The sequence below is a fragment of the Capra hircus genome, chromosome 5 (genome assembly GCF_001704415.2).
Source record: "Capra hircus breed San Clemente chromosome 5, ASM170441v1, whole genome shotgun sequence".
NCBI lineage: Eukaryota > Metazoa > Chordata > Mammalia > Artiodactyla > Bovidae > Capra > Capra hircus.
Genome location: NC_030812.1, coordinates 112,751,274 through 112,772,063, shown reverse-complemented (window position 1 = coordinate 112,772,063; position 20,790 = coordinate 112,751,274). Strand labels below are relative to the sequence as shown.

At 46.7% G+C, this 20,790-nt stretch overlaps 1 protein-coding gene across 2 annotated transcripts in view; it reads left to right on the top strand.

The window, feature by feature from the left end:
* Positions 210-20,790, top strand: part of PACSIN2 (protein kinase C and casein kinase substrate in neurons 2) — a 112,381-nt gene continuing 91,800 nt past the window's right edge. Inside the window, exon 1 of one of the 2 annotated variants that reach the window (XM_018048866.1) lies at positions 210-360. The gene's annotated coding sequence lies outside the window, so the exon portion shown is untranslated. The remainder of the gene's footprint in view (positions 361-20,790) is intronic. The other variant, XM_018048865.1, reaches the window with a different exon arrangement.

The following is a 20,790-nucleotide window of genomic DNA, read 5'->3' as shown; positions in this document are numbered from 1 at the left end:
AAGTAGGCACGCCCCTCCTTTGATGGACAGGCGAAGTCACCAATGAAGCCCAGGGGAGGTCCCTTTGGCTCGCTAGGGGGCGTGCCGCCTTGGCTCTCCTCCGGCCCATTCAGGGGAGCCGAAGGTTCCTTTGGGGCGGGGCCCGACGCTCAGCAGCCAATGGGAAGAGCACAGCGGAGGCTGGGGGGCGAGGCGTTCGGGGCTGGCGGCAGGAGCGGCCGCGGCTGGGTTAGGGCAGGGCCCGGGCTGCGCGGCCGGAGCGAGGGCGGGAGCCGTGGCCGGAGCCGGAGCCGGGGCTTGGAGACGCAGTTGCGGTAGGAGCGGGGCGCGCCGAGTGTCGGGAGACGAGCGGCGGCCCAGGTGAGGGACGCGCCGCGACGGTTGGGGCTCTGCGGGATGTGTGGGTGGCGGGGACGGACGCGGGGCGCTTGTTGGCAGCGGGGCCCGCGCCCTGTCAGGCCGCGGCCGCGCTCCGCGCCTGAGGGCAGACTCTGGGGCCGCGTCGCCCGCGCGCGAACTTCCTGTAGCTGAGGGAGCCGGGGGCGGGGTAGGGGTGTTGAGGGGCGTCCGGGGGCGAGTCGCTGAGGGAGCTGGGGGTGGGGGACCGGTGTTGAGCGGCGCCCGGGGGCCGAGGGGAGCGCCAGAGGGGACGTAGAGGGGCCTCCGGAGGGCGCGCGGGGGCCGGGTTTCGAGGTGGGGTGCCGGGAGCGGGGGGCGCCACAGGGGAGCGGACGAGTCCTCCTCGGCTCGGCTGAGACAGAAGTTGCGGAGCGGGACCCGTGGAGGTAAAAGTGCTGCTGCCCTAGCGGGATGGAAGACTCTCTGAGGGACTTAGCGAGGGGTGCGGGGGTTCCCTGGAGGTGGGGGCGGTGGGGAGCGCAGGAGGAGGCGGCGGGCCGGTCGGCGTCACTTAGAAGGCAGGGCCCGGTCCTCGGGTGTCCTGGAGGGTAGGGGCGGCCAGAGCAGGCGGGACACTTATGCGGATGCGCTGGTTTGGGGCGCTTTGAAGACCGTCCTCCATTTCCTTCCTCCTCACCCTCACTGTCCCTTACCGGCTCTACATGGGGTGGGCGGGGGTGCGGCGTGGGGAGCAAGCCCTTCCTTGTGAGCAGGTCCTAGGGCTGGGGGACAGGCGGGAGAGAGGCTGGGGGTGTTTGCCCCGTTGGCCCAAGGGGTCTTCCCAAATCGTGCTTTTTAGAAACGGGAGCTCCCTCCCTCCTCTGGAGTTTCCAGCCGTTGGGGCATCCGGAGAGGCCTGGGATTGGAGAGGTAGTGATTTCTGCCGCTCCGTTTCAGTGGCTCTTTGAGTTTCAGCTTCCACCGGAGGGGGTTGGCCTTCTTTTCAGACGGAGTTGGTCAGGGGGAGCGAGCTGTGCTGTCGCCTCGGGTCCCACACAGCTGCAGCCTTTGAGGATTAGGCGCCTGAGGGAAGATGGCCTTCAGGTGTGGTCTGTGCACCATTCCTGGGTCTTCCCTTTCTCTCCTTTACCCCAGTTGTCCTGTATTTCTGTGGTTAAGGAGGGTTGGCTGCTCTGAGGCTCCACGGCTACTCATTACACTGTTTACCAAACACTCCCTGGCTGTCCTGATGAAAATCAGGAGGCCAGCTCAGAGATTTTAAACCTGGGCTACGAGCGGTGAGCTCACACCAGTTTTTCCCTTTCTCTGCTGTTCCTTGGTCCCCAGTATTCCCAATATGCTGAAGGATGGGCAGGTTGGAGCCCCGGGCAAGGGAACCAAGCAGGTGGTCCCTGTTGAGTGCTGGCCTTCCCCTTCCTGCCTGAAATTTCTTATTCCGCTTGAATCACCAGCCTGCCGCAGCCTCCCCATAAAGTCGTTGAAGGGGAACCACTACAACTGGGATTTCTCTTGAGTCATGTGGGAAACAATAATCTGTGTGCATTTACTTCTAGAGTTTCACAGTCTCCTCGATGAGGTTATGTTAGTTGAGATATGAGATCACTACATCAAAAACTTTTCTGTGCTGTGTTTTTCTCTTGACAATCATCTGAGAGCTTTAAAGAAACTGGCCACGAGGCTGATGATATTTATTATGTGGGAAAGGAACGAAGCACAGAAGAACAGAGAGATTAGGTCTGTACTCCGAATTCACTTTTTGGGAGAAGGATGATAACTCATTTGAATGGAAATGTCATTCTTAACTCACACTATTGGGGAACTGGAACTTTATTATTTTTAGCCTCAAGTATATAAGATATAGGTCATAAGATTTAAATAATCTAAAAGTAAGTATGTATAAAAGCAATATCTGGGTTTTGAACACAGCTTGTTGCTGAAACATATAGCTGGCTTTCCCCAGTCCTGGATGCCCAGTCCAGATTTCTGATGGCCAGGCAGTTTCTGGGGTGGGAGCTTGAGGGGCATTTGTCTTTAAATTTTCTCATTTGTTTATCCACTTGGAAATCTGTTCAGACAAGGGCCTCATGCTCAGGTTTCCTTCCTCTGACTGGGTCACGGTTGATTCCAGGATGTTATGGAATTATCAAAAAGATGGCATAGATTTCTTAATAACAGTAAGAGCAGCTTGTGTTTAGAGATCATGATATCTGTTACCAAATGCTCTCTGGCCACCCTCACCTGGACCTCTCATCTGACTCGGGCCTGCCTTATCTGCCATCGGATTGTGCTGGTGACTTTGTGAAGGCCACCCTCTAGATTATTTTTGTAATGACCACATTCGTGTGAGTGATGGTGCTGGCATTTTTTTTTTTTCCCAATTAAAATTGTTTGGAAGTGCAGCTACATGCCTGAAGGCACCAGGGCAGTGCCTTCCTTAGGAAGTCAGCTTGCATTCCATGCGTAGAGACCTTTCTTTATGGCCCTGGCTGGGATCTTTCACATACCTGAAGGCATGTCAGTGCCTGAAATCTGGTTGCTGATGGGCTCAGTTCTGGCCCTCGGATGGCTGTGTAGGAATTCTTTCAGATTTTTGTATTCAAACGATTGTGCTCTGCCAACTGGAGATGATCTTTAAAGAAGAACTCAAAGCATTCTGTGCAATGCAACATTCCTGGCATACATGTAGTTCCAAAGGTAACTATTTCAGGGACAATGGCCATCTAAGAGCACAAGCTTTAGTATTTTGATTAAAGACACAACATGACAAAAATGCCTTACTTTAATATATTATCTTGCATTTATTCCCATGATTGTATGTTTATCTGTTTGCTTGGTAAAACAGAGCATCGTGGATTCTAGTTTTCTTGTTTCCTAGAATAAAAGCTTTAGTTTCAATATTAAAATGTCATTTGAGAGTGTCCTGACATTAGGCACTGCAAGAACAAGATATGAAAGTGTAGAAATGAATAAAATGCTGTCTCAGTGATCAAAGGCCTCAGCAAGAAGCCTTAGGAAAATGAAGGGAGGGAAATTTTGCTACAACTTTAGAAAGAACATATGCAGTGGTTTGTATAATATTAATGTGCTCTATGGCTGTATGAGATTTATGTGACTTTTTCCTTCCCTTGAATGTGGGATTGTAGAGTGTAGATGGAGACTAGGAGCCCTGGGCTCGGTCCAGCGTCTTCCTGACTAATCCTGAGCCGAGGACAGCCACATACCTTAGGGTCTCAGTTTTCATGTTTGTAAAAGGAGAGCCTGAGAGGTTCTTAACTGTTTGAGAAACTGATAACAAGTACAGACCTCTTCCCAGAAAGCACACCTGTGGACAGCATCGGAGGCCTGGACCCCAGATTAGGAACTCCTGGATCATCTCACCTTTAAGCTCCCTCTCACCTCTGATATTCTATAATCCTATTTTCCTGGTCATCTTTGAGCTAATAATAATAATGCCTCATATTTATGGAAGACACTCCAGAGCATTTTCATCTCTCTCTTTTTTTTTTTAGTTCCCCAAACATTTCTGAGTGGTGTGGGTGGTGATGGATACTCCTTCTTAGGATAGGAGTATTCTTCTCCCTTAGAGAGAGGGGTACCAGGCCTGGCCACCACTTTAGTAGGATTACATAGCCAGCAGCCTGTCCTGGGACCAGAGTCAGGGCTCCTGATTGCCAGCCTGGGGTTTTTCCATTAGGTTTAGCTTCCTTGGTGGTTGTCATTATGAGTTATGTTTGGCAGTGTAAATATCTCAGAGTGTGTCACTTACAGAGGAAATATTTGTTCATCTGCTGAAAGGACTGGTTGTTTTGTTTTTTTTTTTGGTCTGAATTTGGATCACTAAACACCTTTCTTGACTGTCAAAAGGTTGCTTGTTATGTTTTTGTTATTTTTTTAATGCCATACTTTTCACTGGGAAATGTTTGTAGGACTTGAGTGTTTTGAGCATACTTGTTTAATGTTTATTGATTAAAGAGTACATTGAAATGATTACTTTCCAGTTGCATGGCACTTGAGAAACTTGTGAAATAAATAATTAAAAGAAAATTCCTAACATTTGACTTGTTCTGGTAAATCTGTCCTCACAGATGAGACTTTTACTGCAGCCTGAGAGGCACCTCCCTGAGCCCAGAGCCACTGGGTGGGTGGGTGGAGGTGGGGTGGGGAGGGTGTTTGAGAGTCAGGTGTGGATTGTGCCAACCACCATGACTATCCACAGGGCTTCCTGTGGCCCTCTGGTCAGATTCTGAATAGTTTAGGGACTTTTTTTTTTTTTTCAGTTTATTAACAGAGTACAGAGTATCAGCTACGTAAAGAAGTTGTATATGCAAAAGTATACCAAAGTTTAAAGCCTCACAGATATTAAGTGGTTTATTACTGATGAAAAGACTCATCATAGTGAAGATGTGTTGAAGAATCAGACTTGGAGGAACTAGGATGGTCTACAGCACATATCTCTCAAATGTAGTATACATATGTGTTCTGGTATGTCTGATACCTGTAAGGAGACTGGACAACTCTCCAGGCATGGAAAAGGGTTATTTGTTCATTTCACAGTGCATTTCTTTAGAATACTGGAGAGACTGAGGCAGACCTGCACAGCCTCACTGAAGTCCAACATAGCCTGATGTCATGTGTCAGCTTCCTGGGAATTGCTCGCAAGAGGCAGTGGTGAGGTGAGGCTGTCAGAGGGCAAGGCTGGTGATGAAAGGTAAACTCCAGGCAGCTGCTACTGGGCAGAGGTGGCATCCAGTTGACTAGACTGCCTGCCGTGAACTCTGCTAGTGTTTATGGGCCCTCCTCTGACCTGGGTCGGGAAGATCCCTTGGAGAAGGAAATGGCAACCAGCTCCAGTATTCTTGCTTGGAAAATCCCATGGACAGAGGAGCCTGGCGAGTTACAGTCCACAGGGTCACGAAGAGTTGGACACAACTGAGCACACGCATGCTATGATGCACACACACCGTGGCCAGGAAACTTGCATCTGTTGGCTCTCTTCTTCCAGAGGCCGGTCTGTGATTTAAATATTGATAGAGTAGCAGAGTTGTTTGTAGTGAGCTGGGGAACTCCATTTCCTGAGCTGTTTGAAGGGAGTGTGCACTGATGAGGGGAAGTGTGCAGGGTGGGTTGAAGGGTACCTTCCTGGCCGCTGTGTGTGTAGTGCCCCTGATGCTTGGCTCTACTCACAGTTCTAGGATACTGAGATTCAGGTGACTGTTAGGAGGTGAGCTTAGAGGCCTTCCCATCTTTGTGACAGTAGCAGATGGGAGTAAGTACAGAGGAAGGGCAGACAGGAGGGTGGATCTGACTGCCTTCAGGACACTGCAGAGAGCTGACCTTCAGGGAGGTGACCTGGCAGTGGTTTTACTCTCCAGGCGGATGATGACTAGAAGGAGAGTCCCAGGCAGAGGTATGGAGTTGTAAAGAATGTGGAGGTGTGAGAGGGGCCCCCGAGGGTGGGCAGGCTTCATACTGTGTGACCTGCCTTGTAGGCCAGGCAAGGATTTGGGCCTCCTGGAGGATGGAGGAGCCGTTTTGGGGTAGCAGACACAGCAGGTTGAAGCTCTGCACAGGAGTGAGACGTCAGGCGAGATGTCAGGGATGCAGATGGGCAAGGGGTGTTTCAAGTGGCTCATTTTAACAAAGTCATTTATGTCCGGGAGGCTCACGGATTTCCGTGGAAATTCTTAGGAAGCAGTGCTAATCTCTAATGAGAGGGGCTTCCACAGTGGGATTGGCATCAGTCTTGACTCAATTTCTTTGCCTGTATTTACATTGGTAATACAGCAGCTGCCTGGGTTCTGCTTCTCTTTTCGTATGGTTTATGCTCACAGAGCCACACAGTTAGTGTGTATCTTTCACTGCCAGTTCCCCCCCACACACACAAAAGTAATATTGCAGTAGATATAGCAGGTAGCATGGCTTCAGAGCCACACAGCCCTGAGTTTGAGTTCCAGCTCCACTACTAGGCAATTTCCTTGGCCAAATGCTTCAATATCTCCCAAACCAGGGTACTGACAGCCCCTCCTCATATGGCGTGAGGAGGGTAATGTGTGAGAATGGACTGTAGACCCTGAGCTCAGCACCTGTGCCTGGTCTGTGGTACCAACTCAGTAACACTGATATCCCTCGAAGTGCAGTGCCTACTGAGTGAATTGGCTAATTAAGAGAAAATACACCTTTACAGGTCTCAAACTGATGTTACACTATCCAATTCTACTGAAAATCCTAAAATGCAGTATTCTTTTCCAGCCTAAGTCTATTCAGTATACTCAGACCTTTCCTTGGTGACTCAGGGTCACAGGGATGCTGTTGGGGCGGTTGATGTGGACGAGGCTTCCAACCCTGTTTGGAATACCCTCCCATCCTGCCACTGACAAGGCCTGTCTTGTCTGTTCTCCTCCTCTAAGCTTCTCTCTGATTCTGTCCCCTTGGTTGGGATGAAGGCCTGAAGGCGATCTCTCCCTGGATTTTGAGGGCAGCCCTGCCACACAGAGGCCTTGTTCCCATCTGGGCTGGTGATTCTGTGCTCGAATTGAGCATTACATAGGCTATTAGAAAGCCTGACCCTGACCTTTGGTGTTGTGACTAGCTTTAGTGACTCAGAGTTGGAAGGGACCCTGTTTGATGGTGACAATAGCTCATACTCAGGTAATGAAAAATATAAAGACTTGAAAAAGCAAATTGTAAAGCAATAGGTACACTCATCACATGTGTAAAATATTAAAACAATATACAGTGACTATAGTTAAGGTTGTAGAATAATGGAAAGTTTCTTCTTGATTTCCGCACTGTTACATTGCCTTTTTACTTTAAAAATTAATATTTAAGCAATAAGTTGACTCCATAATTAAATAAATAAACAGCTTGGTTGCATAGGCATTTTCAGTTTACCAGGAATCTTCCCATAGTCCTCATTTTGTTTTCAAAACAGCCTTGTTGGTCTGCTCCCCTCTTCATTTCCAGAGGAGGATAAGAGGGAGGTATGGAGGGTCAGTGGTTTTGCCTGAGGCTGGCCAGCCAGGACCCCATGTGGGCCTCAGCCTGAGTCCATAGTTCTTAGACAGCCCAGTTATGGGGGTCTCTGCTGCAACCTGCAGGGTGGTCTTTAACATAGAGAATAAACTATGGCTAGTGCTTTGAAGTTTCCTACTGAATACATGAAATTTTATTATTGTAAAGTGATACCCAAGCCATAGTTTGTGAACATTTTCATATTTTAAACAATGCTTGTGTTCCATGGTATCCAATTATGTTGTCGCCAACTAAGTGTGCCAAGTGTGAGCTGTGATCTTCAGAAGAACCACAGAGCAGGCTCCGCAGCCCATGTGGACCTCCGGGCCTGCTATTAGTGGGTTCTGTAGCTGGCTGATTGCTGGAGGAGGGAGCGGGCCTACCTGGGTGCTGTTTAGCTGAGACGTGACGATGTTTTAATTAATGAAGTGATTGTGCCCTCCGCACCAGTGAAGGTGTCATCAATTAAGGAGCCTGGCAGCCAGTGAGGAGGGCAGAGCAGAGGCTGGGCATTGCCGTCTGGGACAGGCCTCTGGCTCTGGGGGCTCTTGGGGGAACCCTACAGGAAGCTTTATGCTCCTGCTCATTCAGTTTTTGCTACAGATGGAGTTAACTCCACTTTACACAAGAGTAAACCAAAGCTCTGAGAGATGAAGTGACCTTCACGGGGTCACCGGCAGAGCTGGCCCTCGGCCTGACTCTGAAGCCACACTTATCTGCTGTCTTGAATAGGTGCATTCTGAGTCACTTGTCCTCAAATATGAAAAAAATCTGTAAGTTAATCTTCCTTCCCCACCTCTCGGAAACACAGAAAAGAGGCAAGTTATGTAGTCTTTTGTTTAAGACAGGATCTCTGCCTGCAACTAACTTGATAAAGATAATCCAAGAGTTTGCACTATTGTATGCAGTGGGGAGATACGGCATAAAGGCAGAGGCTTTTGAACAGCTGAGCTGGGACTTCAGAGCTCCTGGCTTCGGTGGGAGTGCTCCTGCCTCATCTTCCACTAGCTGCTTTCTGAAAGGTGCTGTATGAGATTGAAAAAGCACTCACTTAGGGGAGAAGAAATTACATTTCTGTCAAGCGTCCGTTTGCACTACACTGCATAAAATTGCAGAAGAGCGTCACATTTCATTGGCATGACAGCATAGGAAGATCATCTGTAAGGTAAATTACAGCAGATGTTTGTTTTTATGCTTGTAAATATCAATCACTTTTATGTCAAAAGACTTCCTTTGCTTTCTGGTCTTTTAAAAATTGAAGGCACAACATAGAAAATAGAGTTCTTTTGAATAAAGAACTCTTTGTGTTCTACTTTCCATATGCTTTGCGGTATAAAGTTATCTTAGAAGCAGTAGCTGCACCTACTAACTGACTGCTTTGTTCCCAGCTTCAGAAGAGGCTGGAGAGCTGTGTTGCCCCTGTCTGTCCTCACAGAGACACTCGAGACTCCCAGGTTGCCAGTTTGGACGTGAGAGTACTGCAGGCAGTGAGACCGTGTGCTGAGCCCAAGGTCCCCAGGGTTGTAGGCAGGGGAGAGAGTTTGAAGCCTGCACTGGCTACATTGTGTTGAGGGTGAGAAAGATTCCTGGTAAACTGAAATTTTACCAGTGGTAAAGAATCCACCTGCAATGCAGGAGATGCAGATTGATTGCTGGGTTGGGAAGATCCCCTGAGAAGGAAATGGCAACCTAGTGTTTCTTGCTCAGAAAATCCCATGGGCAGAGGAGCCTGGCAGGCTACAGTCCGTAGAGTCGAGAAGAGTAGGACCTGACTGATCGCACACACCCGCCACCTGGCTACCTGTCCCTGTCTCTCCTCCTCAGTCTACACTGTTACAGTTGTGTTGTTCAGATCCCCTTAAATATTTTATCAAATATTCTTCCATGTTATTATCATTGTTCTTAAAAAGATTTTTAATGGTTGTGTAAGCCTGTTGATGTAATGAGATTAAAACATTCCCCTGATAATGGACATTTTATGTTATTTCCACTTTTATTTTTTTGCTTTATTGTAGGTGCATTTGCAGTTGACAATTTCATTTTTCTATTTTCATTTGTATAGTTAGTTCCTGGGTATAAATTCCCAGAACTAGAATTATTGGATTAAAGGATATGAACATCTTAGAGTTTTCTGAAAGCCTGCTCTGTCACTTCTGGGTTTATATTTCTGATTTTTAAGAGAAAAAAATTGAGATTTCTTTTTCCTCTTTAAATTACTTTGGCCTTTAGAACTTTCAAGTATCTGTGAGATAAACTTTTGTGAGGTTTTCTTAAATGAGTCATATTTCCTCCCAAGTTTCTGGATATAGTTTTACTTGAATGAGATATTTTGCTTCATAAGCAAGAAGCAGTCTTTGAAAAAGTCCTTACTACTTTCTGTATTAATCACCTGAGCTGCCGTTCTACATTCCCTTAGTGGTCAACATTTGTGATTGCATTCTTTCATCAATTCAGTTGTCATGATGCTCTGAACCAGGGTCTGACTCAGAACTTGTTTTCTTTTCCTCACTTGTAATATGCATATTGGGAAAGACCATGGAAGATTGTTTCTGCTGATGTCATCTCCACCAGGACAGCCTAGGGGATCTCGCCATCCTTTGCATTTCTCTGTAGCTCTGAGGGACATTCCTATCTCTGCCATTACTAGAGGCAAACATTCCAGAGAAGTACTGGGACATTCATACTGTTGGTGTTTACTCTTTTTCTTTTCTTCCTTTCTTTTTGGCTTGTTTGTTTTCCCCTGAAGTCACCTTGTCCTTGACCGTGGATTGGCTTACCTTTTCACATTCCACTGTTCTTAGGTGTTCACCTGCAGATTGAGCGGAGTCCTGTTTTCTTTCCTGGTGGCTCATTTCTCAGGGTCTGCAAAGGAAAAACTGCTTAGCAAGGTCAGGGGGGCCCTGGGTGGGGAGCAGTGGCCAGACCTCAGCCCTCACCCTCGGGTCCCCGCCCCTGGATGCCTGCTGCTTGCCTCTATTGCACCCGAAGGAAGCTGTTTCCTCTTTAGTTCTCTGGCCTTATCCTGGACAAAAACTCCTCTTTTCTTGGTTCCTCTTATCCTTGCTAAGAAAGTCTGATGTTCACAACACATCAAAACATCACTACATATTAAGGCAGAAATAAGAGGAAATAATCACAAACTACACAGAAGCATGGCAGGAACTTTGTTTCTTAGGCACAAGTGAGTTTTTGATGCCAGTGCTGTGGGCCTGACTGTATTGGCTCAGCTAGTGCTGCCTAGCTTCCTGCTTCCCTTTGCCACCTGTTTATTCAGTCAGTAAACCCAAATTTTAGAGTAATGCTTTGTTCTGTGCTTGGTCGTCTGCGTTTTTATTACACACATGGAAATTGTACTTTGCCCTGGTTTCCACAGATGCCTAAACATGTCTGGTGGCTGTTGCCTGGTCAGCTGGCTGAGCTGTGGTTTGTGTGTAAGGTGAAGATGCTGGTAGTGGCTGGATGGAAGCCCTAAGCCTTCCTGTGGCTTCTCAACCAAGCTAGATGGTAACCATTAAGCTCCAGAGGTACATGGTCATACTTCTCTTTGTCCTTTCCGCATTTCCTGTTTTATTTCCTGAGAAAGCTCTGCCCAACTGCCCCAGCTTGGCAGGGTGTGGCCTGGAATGGAATGGGGTGACTATTTCAGGACATGGACCTTTGAACCATGAGGCATGATTCCTCAGCAGCCCTTAGCTCCAGCTTTATTCTGGGTTGGAAAGGTTGTACATTGTTCCATCAAGTTTCTTCTGCTTTTTAGAACTGGAGCGGGTGACTGGAGCCCAGAGTTAGGCTTTACCTGATAGTCTCACAGAAAAGGGGCCTTGAAGTGGGGCCAGAGCTGGTAGTCTGGCCATGCAGAGGTCGTGGAAAAAAAATTTGATTGGATGATCGGAGTGCTGCGGTATGCCTCCTTTTATGAAAATGTAGTGAAGTGGTTACTACAGTAAATTCCAGACTTCTGTTATTTTGCCCTTTAGATTTCTTTCTTTCTTCCTTGGTCTTGCAGGTATAGGTCTGAAGTTGCTTAGTTGGGATTGGACTGGGCTGTCTCATTACCTCCCTTTAAAGCTCAGACAATTTTGTTTCCATAATTGGAATAAACCCCAGAATTGCTCTTTTGGACCTGTGCTAGTTTGTCTACAACTTCCACTAAGAACTTGCAGGTTCGTGAAATTTAGAAATAGTTACAATGGCATGCCCTCTTAACTTATAAGTAAAAAGGCAGGGGGGAAAAACCCCAAACCTTTAAATCCTTGCCTTATAAAAACTTAGTGGTGTGACTGGAAGAGGGGGAGGCCCACTGTCAGCGGCAAACTGTCAGCACCCCTGCCCCGCCCCGAACGCCTGGGGAGTGGGTAAGAGGAAGGAGCTTTCCCTCCTTGGGGTGGAGGTGAAAGATTCCAGTGTCCAGAGTCTGTGAAGTGCTGCTTCTGGGCCCTCTGCAGGCTCCTGCTGTTGATGGGGGCCTGACTTTTCATCTCAGGTTGTTCTCTGCTGTAGGAGGGCCTTCTTGGAGCAGTGGGTCAAGCCCTGCTGAGTAATGGTCATGGGCCAGCCCAGTGTTCTGTGCTGCAGGTGTAGTCGCGAGTTTATTGCCTGGGCTTGAATCCCAGTTCTGCAGTTTATTGTGGGTCCTTGGGAAGTTCTGGATCTTTCTGTGCCTCAGTTACCTCACTTCTAAAATGGGCACAATGAGAGGATTGTTGTGAGGGCAGGATGAGTAAGTATGTGCCGTATACTTGCCTGGGACAGTGTTGCACTTTGAGAGCCCCATTTAGTGTGGCCATTGCGTGCCTCTAAGCCTCCCAACTGTCCTGCCATGTGACTGATTCTGACTTTGCAGTTGAGGAAAGAGGCTCACAGAAGCTTAGTAAGTCCTCAGACCCAGATCTGCCTTAAAGTTCTCTCTTCAGTGCATTGGTGGCTCCCCACAGGGAACTGGGTTCCCCAGGGCATTAGAGGATGATTACAAAGGACTATACCCACCAGGTGTACTTTGTAGATGTATTTTTTTTTTTAACTGCCCTTGTACACACACAAAGACACACAGACACACAAAACATTTATATGTTACTGTATAAAAATGATGCTATTATGATTAATAAAATAACAATTCATTTTAAAGCTTGAATTTATTGTAGTCTTTTGTCATCTTGATTTCCTGAATCATTGAATCAAAAAGTACTATCGTTTAGGAATCTCAGGACCTTGTTAGTCTTAAAACAAAGCATCCTTTTGTGGGGAGAATTCAGTAACTGTCTATTGTTGCCCTTTTCTTGCCCTGTATCTTCGCATATGTCCTTCTGTATTTCTGGCATCTGGATGCCTCCTCAAGGACCACTAGGCTTAAAACGAAACATTCAGAAAGCAAAGATCATGGCATCTGGTCCTATCACTTCATGGCAGATAGATGGGGAAACAGTGGAAACAGTGATAGACTTTATTTTCTTGGGCTCCAATATCACTGCAGATGGTGACTGCAGCCATGAAAGTAAAAGACACTTGCTCCTTGGAAGAAAAGCTATGATCAACCTAGACAGCATAGTAAAAAGCAGAGACATTACTTTGCTGACAAAGGTCCGTCTAGTAATAACTATGGTTTTTCCAGTAGTCATGTATGGATGTGAGAGTTGGACTATAAAGAAGGCTGAGTGCTGAAGAATTGATGCTTTTGAACTGTGGTGTTGGAGAAGACTCTTGAGAGTCCCTTGGACTGCAGGGAGATCCAACCAGTCCATCATAAAGGAAATCAGTCCTGAATATTCATTGGAAGGACTGATGCTGAAGCTGGAGCTCCAATCCTTTGGCCACCTGATGCCAAGAGCCAACTCTTAGAAAAGACCCTGATGCTGGGAAAGATTGAAGGCAGGAGGTGAAGGGGACTACAGAGGATGAGATGGTTGGATGGCATCACCGACTCAATGGACATGAGTTTGAGTGAACTCTGGGAGTTGGTGATGGTCAGAGAAGCCTGGCATGTTGCAGCCCATGGGGTCACAAAGAGTCAGATGTGACTGAGCAACTGAACAGCATATGTATATATATAAATAATTCAATGAATTCCTGCTCCCTCCTCTGAGGCTCTAGTTTGCAGAATAGGGACTTAAAGGCTAGGGCCTGCCCCTGGTGAAGCTGCCTATTGCATGGTGGCCACCTTGAGAGGCCTTTTCTCTTCTAGGAGAGCCCTCCTCTTTGTTAGATTTTGCTCTGTAATTTTACTGCCCTACTCACCTAACCTTGGTCATTAGTGTTCTGATACATGTGCTTGAAACTCAGCACTATGCTTTTTGACCTGTATTTGGGTCTCGGATCTCCTTCAGAATTTCATGAAAATAGATTCCATGCCACCTCTCCACCCTACTAAGGGGCTCAAACATTTTTTGCATGCAATTCCAAGAGATTCCTAAGTCCCCATTCATTTTTTGAACAAATAGTTGAATTTCTATCATGTGCAAGGCACAGTTCTAGGCTCTGGGGCCATAGAAGGAACTCAGTAGATCAGGCCTTACATTTTACTTGGGGGAGACAGAACATGGTTAGACAACTCGTGTCCCATACAGAGGGAAGACTGGCCTCGGGGGCTGGAGCCTCCAGGCCTCATCCCCCCTGCTTAGCGGTAGGCTCTTTGCCAATCTCCCAGTTCCCTTTCACCCTCCTGAACTGCTTTTTGAGGTTATCATCATTGTCATAAAGATTTTAGAAGATTTAATGTTTATTGAGGCTTATTTTTTGCCAATACTATACCTTTCCATGCATGATTATGCTTATTCTTGTGACAACTTTGTTTTGAGGTGGAAAACTGGCCTTAAGAGAGGTTAAGTGACAAGTCTCATAGCTAGGAAGGGTGATGCTTATGATCAATGTGCAGTTTAGGGTTGCGGAATTCATCAGAAATGGCAACCAAAAATTTAATGTGACCATTTTGCCCTGGACATGTCCATTCTCTGACTGGTTCCTTTAGTAGTCAGATATTTAATTTTTACCTGACTGTCACGTCAAATTGCCTTGCTCAGGATGGAAACATGAGTGGAACATGCTTTCAGGCCTCTACATGGTGGCCATTATAGACACTTGGACCATTATAGACACTGGTAACTTGGAGTTACCAGATATATATATATAGAGAGAGTTGTTTTCTTGTTTCAATTTTTAAGGCACTACCCAATGAACAGACTAACTTCCTGAAATGTTGCTTTGAGAAAAACTTTGTATCCTCTGCAGAGGGTGGAATAAAACAGGGTTTGTGCTCTTGACTCAGCTCCTGACATAACAGAATCATTATTCTGACTGGAAATTTGCAAGCTGCCATTGCCCTGGCATTAGCAGCTGTTAGTTCCTTAAATATTTGCATTTAATAACTTCATATCTCAGCTTTCTTCTACGGCTTGCTGCAACTTCATGTCATACAAAGAACTGCACCTTTGCAGTTATTTTGAAACAGGACTAAGTGCTAGGGTGAAGTTTCTCTATAGCCATCTCATGTCATGGAGGAGCAGCTGGACTGTGGGTCTGGCTCAGTGTTACTTAAATGCTGCAGTGTCCAGCCATTCTTCCTGGGATTTTGGGGTTCGGAGAAGCCCTGAGGCTCGGAGGGGAAAGTTGTCCCTTTGTTATTTGACCAAGGGGTGCTTGTTGGAAGTCTAGTCCTGAGAAAGTCCAGAAGATATTCTAAGTGGAGCTTCCAGTCTAAAGGGTGAGGCAGGTTTGGAGGAGTCTAGGTTTGCAAGCCCAGTAGAATGGAGATTAGGGAATGAGGGGTTAGGGTGGTGGACAAGAGAGAACCTGTAGGATTTCTGAGCAGGATGCGATGGACAAGGCAGCTGTTGTGGCTTCTTTCCTTGGCTTCTCTTCTCAACCATGCACAGGGACAGAGGCCCTGGAATTCCCTGTTCCAGTAACCCCAGCATGATTTTGAGATGTGTTTGGGCCTCTTCCCTGGCTGTGTTCCACAGAGGGTGGACCGTGCCATCATGGACACATGCCTCAGGCTGAGACGTGGCCAGACGGTGGCTGTGTACAGGGCGTGTACGTGTTGATGGGGCTGGGGTGCCCCACAAGTACACCAGGGGTCCTTGTGGTACAGGCCCCTCACTGTTGTGGATCCACTGTGTATTTGACCTCTGTAAATGATGAAGTCCTTGCTTAGTTACTGAGTGTGCTTGTCCCACACCATCTCTGCTGCTTATGGCCATGTGCAGAGCTTGAAGTTGTCCCTCCCTGTCTGACAGCTGGGACTTGGGGAGGTGGGTTCAATATCAGGCCTGTTTCCTACTCAGCTGTTCTTAGCATTAATCCAGCCACACCAGAGGAGGACTGCTTGCGCTGTGCCATTTATACAAAACCTGCTTCTCGGGCTTAGCTGATGGAGGTCTTTGGGATTTTGTTAGCATTCTGGCACAGTATCAGAAGGGTTCCAGTCTACATCACGGTCTTTTTTAGAGCTCACATTTTATTTCCTCTCTAGCCTGGAAGATTCAGTAAACAACTGTAATACTGTCATATAGAACTTTAACTTGCAGCATAGCACAGATAAATCTGGCTTGGGGGTAAATAGCTCTTCTAGAAACAAGTCAGTTCACTTCAGCAGCAGCAAAGCAGTGTTTACAAGAACCTTTCCGGGCACATTCTTCTTGTACCTTCTTGTCCTCTGGGAGGGGAGGGAAACCCCTCAGTCACTTGTCCAGCCGCGGTGTCGCCCTGTGACCGTCCCAGGGCTGCTGGGGCTGAAGTGCCCCTCGGGTTGGAGATGCAGGTGAGCTTGGGACCTGCCCGAGGACTGTGGAGCCTTCAGTGTGTCCCCAGCTCAGAGAGTCACTAGAGCTGGTCTGAAACTGTGTCCTCACCAAAGAGAGAAAAATAAAGACTTGGTAGTTTTTCTGTGTTAAGGTTAGCAACTGTCTTTTCTTGGGAAGGAGTCTTTTGGTATAAGATTGTGACCTTTGTATCTCTTAGTCTGAAAATGTCTTTTCTTTTGCTGGTGGTGATATGAGCTGGTAGTTTTTTAAAGAGTACACTTACTTGACAAAATAAAGTTAGCAGCCTTCTGTAATTTGCCTCCAAAAGTCTATAAAGGATTTTGGTATAACTCGGACAATCAGTTGCACGTATGTAAAGTATATGGTGTGATAGGTTTGACACATGAGCACACACATGCAAGATAATGAACATGTCTATCACCCCCCAAAGTTTCCCTGAGCCCCTATACCCCCTCCTGCCTGCCCCTCACTACTCCCAGGTGGATGTTGGTCTGCTTTCTATCACTGTAGATTAGCTTGCACTTTCTACAATTTTATATAAGTAGAATCATACGCTGTATCCTTTTTTTTTCAGTCTGGTTTCTTACACTTCTTATAAATTATTTTGAGATTCATCCCTGTCATAACATATATCAATATTTCATTCTTTTTAATCCAGTGTATAGATATGCCACACTTTGTTTATTCATTCACCTATTTTTTTTTTTTTTTAGTATATTAAAAAAAGTCACTTTCTTTTTTAAAATTTTAATTTGTGTATTTTTGGCTGCCCTGGGTCTGCATTGCTTGGCATAGGCTTCCTCTATTGTGGCAAGCAGGGGCTTCTCTTTTGTTGCGATGCGTGGGCTTCTCATTGCGGTGGCCTCTCACTGTGGAGCTGGCCCTCGGTACGCAGGCTTCAGTAGTTGCGGCACATGAGCTCAGTGGTGGCCAACGGGTTTAGCTGCTCCGTGGTATGTGGGATTTTCCCAGACCAGGGATTGAGCCCATGTCCCTGCATTGGCAGGTGGATTCTTATATACAGAGCCAGCAGGAAAGTCCCTCATTCACCTACTGATGGACCTTTGGGCTGTTTGTAGTTAGGGCTATCACAAATAAAGCTGTTATGAACATTTGTGTATCCAGACATGCTTTCATAGCTCTTGGGTAAATACTAGAATGGTACACCTTGATGATGGCGATGTTGGTTTAACTTTTTAAAACACTGCCTAAATATTCTCTATTTCTAAAGTGAGTGAGAATTCCAGTTCCTCCATGTCTTTGCCAATACACGATATGGTCATCTTTTTAATTTTTGCCATTTTAATAGGTCTGTAGTAGTGTCTCACTGTGGTTTTAATTTGCATTTCCCTGATGACTAGTGATGTTGAGCATCTTTTCAAGTGTTTGTTTGCTGTCTGAATATCTTCCTTGGTGAACTGCCTATTCAAATTATTTGCCCATTTAAAAAGTTGGGTTGCTTATTTTATTAATTAGTTTTGAGATTTCTTTTGTATATTCTGGATACAAGTCCTTGTGAAATTTATGATTTACAAATATTTTGTCTCAGTCTGTAGCTTGTCTTGTCTTCATTCTCTTGGCAGTGTTTTCTGAAGAGCAGAAGTTAAAAAAAAAAAAAAAAAGTCTGTTCTTCTATGGTTTGTGCATTTTTGGTTGGTGTCATAGCTAAAATCTTTGCCTAACCAAGGTCACATGTTATCTTATAGAGGTTTTGTAGTTTTAGTTTTTACATTCAAGTCTATGATCCATTTTGAGTATTTTGTGTGTATGGAATAAGGTATGCTGCTGCTGCTAAGTCACCTCAGTCGTGTCCAGCTCTGTGCGACGCCACAGACAGCAGCCCATCAGGCTCCCCCGTCCCTGGGATTCTCCAGGCAAGAACACTGGAGTGGGTTGCCATTTTAAGGTATGGATGAAGTTAATTTTTTTGCCCATGGATGTCCAGTTGTTTCAGTACTACTTACTTGTTGAAAATTCCTCCAAATTCGGCGGGGGCTTAGTTTTTAGTCAGTGAAATCCAAAAGTCTGGGAGTTGGGGCTCTAGGCACACAGATCTTGTCCCTTTCATGACTGTTTCCTGTTCTCATCAGGTTTCATGTAGCCTGGCTTTCTCTTTATTTTGTGTGTGTCTTAAGCCCCTTGATGGCAGAGGTGCTGTCGCTGGGCAGTGTGTGAGTAAGGGGCTGGGAGATGCCTGCCGTGATCCTGTGTGGTCTCATCCTCAACTCTGGGCCTTCCAGAGGTCTGGGCACAAAGCCTGAAAGATCTTCCTGGTGGGTGGGTTCCAGGCAATGCCTCTTTTCCAGAGGTGACTGTGGAGGCCTGCCAGGTATAGGGAGGTGCAGGGACAATGCGCCTTCTGTGCCTGGGTGGGTGGGGATGCACCCAGGCTGGGGTGTGGCTGCCGTTGAGGAAGTCAGGGGCAGGGGGGTTGGTGAGGGGGCGTTCTCATCTGTGTGGCCTGGCAGCAGTGTGACCTGTCATCAGCCTGAGAAAACATGGCTCCATTCTGGGCTCCTGGTTCCCCCTCAGCCTAGCTTTATGACTGTCTGTGAGGGAATGGGTATTCATTCTTCTTTTCTCTTCAGTCACACAGCGGTCCGAGAGGCCCCCACTTTTGTACCGCTACCCAGCAGCTTCACAGGGGGCAGTACAGTTTCCGTCTGCTCTTTGGCCTGCGTGCGGTTCTCTTGGCTCGTACACTGCTGGTCGCACTGGTACTAGCAGTTAGTGCATCACCTGCACCTAAGAGCAGTGGAGGCTTTCCTCTGCTCTGAGCCCTTTTCCTGTATTATCCACCTGGTCCTCATAGCAGTGCTATGCGGTGGCTACATTTTACAGATGAGGAAACCAAGGTACAGAGAAGGCCAGATGTCAGAAGTCTTTTGGCTGTGCTTTCCATTATTCAGTGTTGGAGAAGGGATTTCATTTAACATTGGTCATTAACTCTCATTAAACAAAATAGAGATAGTGGTTTATGGGGCTCTCTCTTCTAAGTCTTCATTTCCTTATCAGCAGTGGGGAGCAGTTGAACCATTTGATCAGATTAAGATTCTTTAGTGGCTCCCAATAAACTCCAAACTTGTGATCTGGCCCCTGCTTACCTCCTCAGCCTCATCTCTTGCCACATTGAACTTTTGCGGGTTTCCCTCCTCACCTGTATCTTCCACAAGCCCTGTTCCATTGGCTGTAGATGCCCTTTCTTCCCACTGTGCCTACTGAACTTCTACTTAGCCTTCAAAACCCAGTTCTAGTTTTACCCCCTTCTCCTCGATTTAAGGCGTCCTGTCGCTGGGCCTGCAGACTGCAAGGTCCACACTTGCACCAGTGCGTCTCAGGTCTGGTATGATTGGCCTACTGTCTGCTGGTTTCCCACCGGGCCAGGTGAGGTGGAGGGCAGGGACTGCCTTGTACCTTGGAATTCACTGTTCTTAGCTTGGTAGTTGGTAAAGAATCCACCTGCAATGCAAGAGACCCCCTGCGGTATAGGAGATGTGGGTTTGATCCGTAGGTAGGGAATATCTCTTGGAAAATGGCAACTGGCACACACCCCAGTATTCTTAACCTGGGAAATCCTTTGCACAGAGGAGCCTGGCAGGCTGCAGTCCATTGGGTCACAAGAGTTAGACATGACTTAGTGACTAAACCACCACTACCAACAGCTTGGTAATGGCATATAATAGAAGGCAAACATTTGTGGAATGAATGAATGTGACATGGATGATATGAGGACCCTCAGTTCTCAGGCCTGTTAGTTTGTCATCATCCGTCCCTACAAGTGACCAGGGCAGCCTTCATGGGGGAAATGATGTTGATGCATTTAAAAAGCGTTATTCAGTGATTCCTTTCAATCCTGAATGAGGCTTACATAGATCTTTTTCCCCCTTCTCTGAGAATGAGTTCTTCTATTGTGTTAAAAATGCATATACGATTTCTTTGACCATCTTTTAAGTGCTTGCTGTGCTTGTGCGTGCTGTCGCTTCAGTCATGTCCGACCCTTTGCAACCCCATGGACTGTAGCCCGCCAGGCTCCTCTGTCCATGGGATTCTCCAGGCAAGAACACTGGAGGGGGCTGCCGTGCCCTCCTCCAGGGGAGCTTCCCGACCCAGGGACTGAACCCGCGTCTCCTGCATCTCTTGCATTGGCAGGTGGATTCTGTACAACTAGCACCACCTGGAAAACCCATCTTCTAGATCATAAATTGGACCATCTTTTAGATCATAAATTTAAGTTTCTATATTTTCACAAATGGGTGTGATGCCATTGTAATTTTTGTAGTAAACTCAATAAATAATTTTTGAAATTTTCTTGGCAGTGTTGGGGCCAGCAAGGATTGATTAGAATGGATCAAGTTTAATCTGATGTCTCTTTCTGAAGGAGAAAGAAGTTTGGCAAGAAATGTTAACTGTGTTTAAGTACAGAGAGCTGCTTAGAGATGTTCTGCTGCATTTCACTGTAGTCCACATGCCCGTGACTGTGAGTTTTACCCCTGAGTTGCTTTAGTTCAAGGACTTTTAGACTTTTGGCTGATGGACTCTGAAGCCGGACTCCCCTGGGTTGTTCAGATATGAACTTTTGAATTAGTTCCAGTTCATTGCATAATGTATTTTTTGCTTTAATTACTAGGAGGCAGGATTAATCGGTTTCTCCTCTCTACTTTCA